Below are 7,564 nucleotides of genomic sequence, written 5' to 3' on the forward strand. Positions count from 1 at the left end.
AGCTAGCGATCTTCCTCCTTGATGGCTTCCGCACACCCCTTCGTGTATCTCGTATAAGAATGCTTCCACTTTGCTGGGGTGGACACACTTTAGATAGGGTCTTGAGAATGACTTTTTGTATAATGCCAGAGATGGGGAGAGCCAAAATCGCTGTGACTTTACTCTAATTTTGTTGGCTTCTTTCTTTTCTTTCGGTAGGACGCCATCTTTCAAGAATAGTATAATGGGATCCATCCATGAGGGGCCTAGATCGGCGCAGCATACTTCTTCTACTTCGGGGTCTTCGATGCTTGGTCTTGGTAAGTAGTCAATGAGCAATGGATGAGGGATGGATGTATCTGCCATTGAAGCAAAGCCTGCTAGTTCGTCTGCTCTGCCGTTCTCTTCCCTGCCTATCTGTTCTATCCTCACTACTTCAAATTTCTTGATCTCTATTCTGACCAATTCTTGGTACTTGGCCATTCTATCATCCTTTGCTTCATAGTCGCCAGAAATTTGGTTTACCACCAGCTGTGAGTCGCTATAGACCATTAGTTCGGTGGCCTTCATGTAAAACGCTGTTTTGAGACCTGCAAGAAATGCTTCATACTCCGCTTCGTTGTTTGATGCTGGGAAGCCAAGGTTGATTGCTTGCTCCACAACCAGGCCGTCTGGTGAGATGAGGACTATGCCAAGTCCTGCACCATGCCGGTTGGATGCTCCATCCACAAAGAGCTTCTACATCTCTCCAACGAACAATTTCCAGCAAGTGGAAGGGCAGAAGATGTCGTGGGGTTAAGAATGTTGCTGGTGTTTCTTCAAGGTCCATGCTTGTTGTCTGTCCCTCGCTATCTGATTGTACCAAGTCTTTATTTGTTGGTGAGTCTTGGTTCGGTGTAGCTTGGTTTGCTTCTTCCTTGCTATCTTTAGTCTGGTCTGCCATGGGATCTGATTGAGTATCCTCCACCAGGGGTTGCGCTATTCCGGCGTCAACTTGTATCCCTGGTTTGGTTGTATCAGTCAGGTCGACTGGGCAGATATGATGACTTCCTGGTGTGAATTCTGCGACAAAATCTGCCAATGCTTGAGCTTTTATTGCGGTCCTGGGTTGGAACTTGATGTCGTATTGCCCCAACTCTACTGCCCATTTCAGAATTCGCCCAAAAAAGTTCGCCCTTTCAAACAAAGCTTTTAATGGAAAGGTTGTGAGGACAACTATGGTATGGGCGTGAAAGAAGTGTGACAACTTCCTTGAGGCTATCATCAAGGCCAGAGCCAGTTTTTCCAGTGCCAGGTACCTTGTTTCAGCTCCCAGCAATGTCTTGCTGACATAGTAGATGGGCAGATGTTAGATCTTTTCTGCACGGACCAACACTACACTAATTGCGTGCTGAGAGACTGCTAGGTACAGGAAGAGTTCCTCTCCAGGTACTGGGGTGACAAGCAGTGGTGGAGAGGACATATATCCCTTTAAGCTTTCCAGAGCGTGGTCGCATTCTTCGTCCCACTCAAACTTGGCTTTTAGTGCATGGAAGAATGGTCGTAGTCTATCCGATGACCGGCTTATGAACCGATTGAGCGCAGCTACCATGCCGGTGAGATGCTGCACTTCTTTTACAGAGTTTGGTCTCTCCAAATCTTGGATTGCTTTGATCTGAGAGGGGTCTGCTTCTATACCCTGGTTGGTCGTAAGGAATCCCAGGAATTTGCCAGATCCTACTCCGAATGCACACTTGGACGCATTGAGGCGCAACTTGTGCTTCTTCAGGATCCCAAACATCTCGCCTAGGTCCTTGAGATGGTCATTCTCATCCTTGCTCTTGACCACCATGTCGTCGATGTAAGCTTCCATTGTTCTGCCTAACAACGGTTCAAACATCTTGGTGACCATCCGTTGGAATGTCACCCCTGCGTTCTTTAGGCGAAAGGGCATGACCTTGTAACAGTACAATCCTCTTGGAGTTGTAAATGATGTGACCTCCTGGTCTGGTTCATGCATAGCGATTTGGTGGTAGCCTCTGTATGCATCTAGAAAGCTAAGTCGATTGTGTCCCGCCGTTAGGTCTACCAGTTGATCTATCCGTGGTAGAGGAAAGCTGTCTTTTGGGCACGCCTTGTTGACTGTTTTATAGTCGACGCAGACACGCCACTTGCCATTCTTCTTTGGCACTACGACTGTGTTGGAGATCCATCTTGGGTAGTGCACTTCTCTAATTGCTTCTGCCTCCAGCAGGTTACCTACTTCTTTCGCCACTATCTCGGCATGGTGGAGTGCCGATCTGCGTGTGCGTTGGATGATTGGTCTGGCGGATAGGTGGACATTGAGTTGGTGACAGATGAAGTTGAGATCAATACCTGGCATGTCGTATGGTGTCTAGGCGAACACTTCGATGTTAGAGGTCAAAAATTCCAACACCTCTAATCTCTCAGTGCTAGACAACGACGAACCGAGCAAAAAGAACTTATCCGGGTTCTTTTCATCTATTCTTACCTCTACCAAGTCCTCAACCGCTTTCTGATCAGCCGCTTTGCCGATATCTGTGAATAGCTCATTGCTCTCAGGTTCTTCCACCGAATGAATGTATCATTTGGCAGCGCGGCTGCCATTCACCGTGACGAAGCATTGCTTCGACATGATCTGATCTCCATAAACTTCTTCAATTACCCCGGTATCGTTGGGGAACCGCATTACTTGGTGGTAGGATGACGCCACTGATCGCATGGCATGCAGCCATGTTCTGCCCAAGATGATGTTTGTAAGTGGAGGGGACCTTCAATACCCAGAACTCCACTTGTTTCGTCACGCTTCCTGCTCTGACTGGAAGAATTATTTTGCCGACGGGCCATTCTGGTATGGAGTTGAATCCAATTAGGGGAGATACGACAGGCACCAAGTCTTTGTCTTGCAGCTTCAATTGTTTAAATGTTTCGTAGTACATGATTTCACATGAACTACCCTGGTCAATCAGAATCTGCTTGACGTCAAAATCCTTGACTCGGAGAGTGACGACCAAGGCATCATTGTGAGGGCAATATATCCGTTCCAAGTCTTTATCCGAAAAAGACATGACGTTTGTGGCCTTTGTCTTCCCCTTTTTGATGGTAGGTTGGGCACTTAGCACCTCTCTTAAGTGTTCAGCCTTTTTGATTGATCCCCTGAGCTCGCATACACGCTCAGGTTCAAAGACTCCATGTATCACATTGATAATGCCTTGAGGTGGGGCGTCGACCGGCATCCTGTTGGGGTTATTATGGTCCTGGGGGGCGGGTTGCATCCCTCATTCAATGTATTTATCCAAGTGTCCTGCTGCCACCAACTCCTCCAGGTGCTGTCTCAATGGCGTGCAATTCTCAATACGGTGCCCCTTTTCTTTATGGAAGGTGCACCGCGATCTTTCGTCGTAGTCCTTCTGTGCTTCCCCTAGTTTGGCTGGCCATCTGACGAAAGGCTCATCTCTTATTTCACTTAGAATTCGGTAGATCGGTTTCTTGAATATCGTGGTTATGGTCGTGCGGACCCTCAACCATCTTTTATCCTGGTCCTCTCCGTTGTTTCGTCTGCCACATCCGTTTTTGTTCGGACGATCTACCGCGTTGACCTTTGCTGAGGTCTTCTTTTCTGGTGCTGTGGTCGCGCCAGATTTTGCTTTGGCACATGCGTCATCCTCCTCCACCCTGATGTGCTGATGCACTCTTTCCATCAGGGCTTCCATAGTGAAGGGCGGTGTCATGGTGATTGAGTCCCTTAGTCTATTCCCGACTGGAAGGCCTCTTTGTATTGTGCAATGGCGAGATTGGTGGGGCAGTCCCCAATCTGGTTGAATGTCTCCCAGTATCGACTATTGTAGGATCTTAGCGTCTCCTTTTCGCCCATGTCGATGGAGAGTAGTTGGTCAATCTCCACCTGGGTTTTGGTGTTCGTTCTAAACCTTGTGACGAACGCCTCCGCCAATTGTGCCCAGGAGGCTATGCTGCCTTCTGAAAGTTTTTCGAACCAAGTCAAACCTAGGTCGCCAAGGCTTGATGGGAAGAGGATGCACATTAAAGCCTCGTTTCGCCGAAATACCGCCATAACCTGGCGGAAGTGGCTTAGGTGAATGTAGGGGTCCGTCTTCCCCTCGTACGTGGTGAATTTGGGCTGAAGGAAGCCTGAAGGCAGGGGCGCGTTTTCGATCACCGGAATAAACGGCGAGGTCTGCAGCCTTGCTAATGCTTTGTCCGTTGGTTCGTAGGCAGGGTGTGGTAATGGCATTCCAACCTCGACGCTTCCATGCATCCGAGGAGCCAACCGTTGAATGGCAGAAACTCTACGAGGGTCGCGTGCCCTAGTGTCTTTCTTCCATCGTGCCTTTTTTTTCCAGCATGATCCACAAATCGGATGATCTTGGCAACTCCGTCTGCTTAGATGATGTTTGGTGCGAGTGTGAGGGTCGGTAAGTACTTCCCTCTGTGTAAGACCTCAATGATCTCGTTCTCTTAGACCTGGAGTAACGAGTTCTGGAGGTTCTAGACTGAGTATTGCCTGTCTTGAGGCTTCTACTCTCTTCTTGTGATGGTGGGGAATGCCTTCTATGGTCTTCTGAGCGGCGAGGGGCGTCTTGTTTTTGCGCCCCTCTCCTGTCGCCACTCCTCCCCTCATCTGGCGCTTCAAGGCCTCCATGTCCGCCGCCATCTTCCTTATTAATTCGCCTTGCTCTTTCACACGGTCCTCCAGAATTTGAGGGTCAATCCTCCGCCTTTGCCTGTCCGGACTTTGTGAACGAGAGTGACGGGGGCTGTTAGTCCGCCTCCCCCTAGTATCCCTCCTGGGGTTATGTTGTTGGGGCTCCAAGTCCGCCATGGGAGGGATAGAAGGTAGTCCTTCACGCCTTGCACCCCCATCTGGTGTTTGCCCGTCGATGACGGACTGTGGTAGATCTTCATTGTGTGCCATTGTTCCTAAAGAGGTAAAGCTTGATCAAGAGGTTTTGTCCTGTCTGTTTTTCCCACAGACGGCGCCAATTTAAAAAAATTTAAAAAACTCAAATAAAAACTTGTTTGGTAAAATTTTTGATTTATAAATCAGTGGTCTTAGTTTATAAATTTGGCCAAAAAAACGAAAACACAGAAAATGTGTTTCCATTTTGAGTTTTTAGTTTTTTTTTTTACCACCCAACACTAGCCACCACGCGCACCATATTCCACCGCCGTCTTCCACCACCACCACCCATCCCCCACCCCCCACCACCACCTGCCACCACCACTCACCACCACCTACTAGCACCACCCGCCACCACCTACTTGCCACCCACTCGCCACCACCACCCACCCCTCGTCGCCGCCACCACCACCCCCACCCACCTGCCATCCACCCGCCACCACCCACCACCCGCCACTACCATCCACCGCCCGCCACCTACTTCCTACCACTATTCACCACCCACTTGCCACCACCATCCACCACCTGCCACCACCAGCCACCTGTCACCCAGCCATCACCACCACCACCACCAACACCACCACCACTATTACCCACCACCAACCCGCCACCCACCTGCCACCACTACCCACTCGCTACCACCTACCACCCGCCACCGTCACCCACCCACCCACCCACCACCACCACCACCACCCGCTATACGCCACCCACCTGCCACCAACACCCACCACCCGCCACCACCACCACCCACTCGCTACCACCCGCCACCGTCACCCACCCACCCACCATCACCACCTGCCACCCACCCGCCACCACTCACCACCACCCACCTGCCACCACCACCCACAACCCGCCACCGTCACCCACCCACCCACCCACCACCACCACCTACCCGCCACCACCCGCCATCCACCACCCACCTGCCACCACCACCTACCACCCGCCACCGCCGCCACCGCCACCGCCACCCACTCGCTACCACCCACCACCCGCCATCGTTACCCACCCACCCACCACCACCAGCTACCCATCACCCACCGTCACCACTTTCCACCACCGTCTTCCGCTGCCACTTGCCACCACTTGCCATTTCTTACTCTTTTTTATATTTTTAAATTTTTTTAAACATTTTGTCAATTACCAAATGCGGTTGTAGTTTATGTTTTTCTAAAAATAAATAAAAAATAAACAAAAATCAGTTTATAAAATTTTTGTAAATATAAACTGAAAATGTAAACGTTACCAAACACACCCATCGTGTTTTGTTTAGCGAAATTCTTTATTTGTGCATAGCACATTTGAATGTGTAAAAAAATATTACAAAAATATGTAAACAACGGTTAACTTAGCAATATCAATTTTTTTTAAAAAAAAAATGAAGAATAATTAAAGAGAAAGGTTAATTACACTAAATTTTTTTTTGAAAAAATTAGTCTAAGATCCCTATTCTATTTTAGTAATGGAAGAGATTCACAATATTATTTTATAATATCTAAGGTCCCTCAACCCCACACTCAGGTATTATAGAGAAATTTGATATATCTCATAGCTTCAAATCCTCACCCTCCCTCTCTCCTTTCTGCTCTTCTTTCTTTCTCTCTCTCTCTCGTCGATCCAGCTCAATCAGTCCAACAAGCCCTGTGTCAAGAACCCTTCCGCCACTCTTGCTCCGATTGAACCACCGTATGAAGGTCTTCCACCATGGCCCCAAGACAATCTCCGACCACTCTCGAAGCTTCTTCAGAGCGTTGATCCCTTGATCCCATCACCTCTCCTCCTCTCTCCGTCCTCATTCTCTGCCACTACTGCACTCTCACCACCGCCGATCTGTTCGAACCGCCGAAGCAAAGGATGCAAAAGCAAAATCACTTCCTTGGGAACAACACTTCAACCATTTCTTCATTCAGTTCTACATCTTTGTGAGAGAATTCAAAGCCTTCATTAGCCACATATATATGTATAATTCTCTAAATTAGAGAAACAAAGAGATAGATTGATGTTCAAATTTCTCTAGTAGGTCTCTGGTTTGTTCATATTTCTCTGGTAGGCTTTGGTTTATTCAAATTTCTTTGATTGTTCTAATTTTTGTAGAAGGTCTCTGGTTTATTCAAATTTCTCTGGTTGCTCAAAGTTCTCTGGTAGGTCTCTGGTTTGTTCAAATTTCTCTGGTAGGTTTCTCGTTTGTTCAAATTTCTTTGATTGTTCAAATTTTTCTCTGGTTTCTAGTTTGTTCAAATTTCTCTAGTTGTTAGGGAAATTCGGGTCGATGTGCCCAACTCTGGGTTGATTTACTTTGATGTTGGTGTTGTTCATAAGCAATTCTCTTTTTCTTTGTTTGAAACACCAAGAGATTGTATGGCTGTTCCACCCCCTAATATTCAAGATAAAAAGTTCATTGCCAAAACTGTGTCTAAGGTCTTTCTCTTCTCTTTTATATCCCAATTCACTATTTTCATATTGTAGATAATTGGGTATAAGCTTGCTTTTGTTTTGGATAAATGATGAGAAATTTGATTATATTTTCAGGTGCATAAGTTTATCTACATTATATGCTTTAATTTTTTATGGGTTTGACTTATCATAATTCAAATTCTATGTATTGAGATAATTTGTGATCAATTTGATAAAAAAAAAGTTATAGGTTTGGGATTTAGCACTGTGATAATT

Source organism: Camellia sinensis, chromosome 13 (assembly GCF_055761805.1).
Source record: "Camellia sinensis isolate YWXY chromosome 13, ASM5576180v1, whole genome shotgun sequence".
Classification (NCBI taxonomy): Eukaryota; Viridiplantae; Streptophyta; class Magnoliopsida; order Ericales; family Theaceae; genus Camellia; species Camellia sinensis.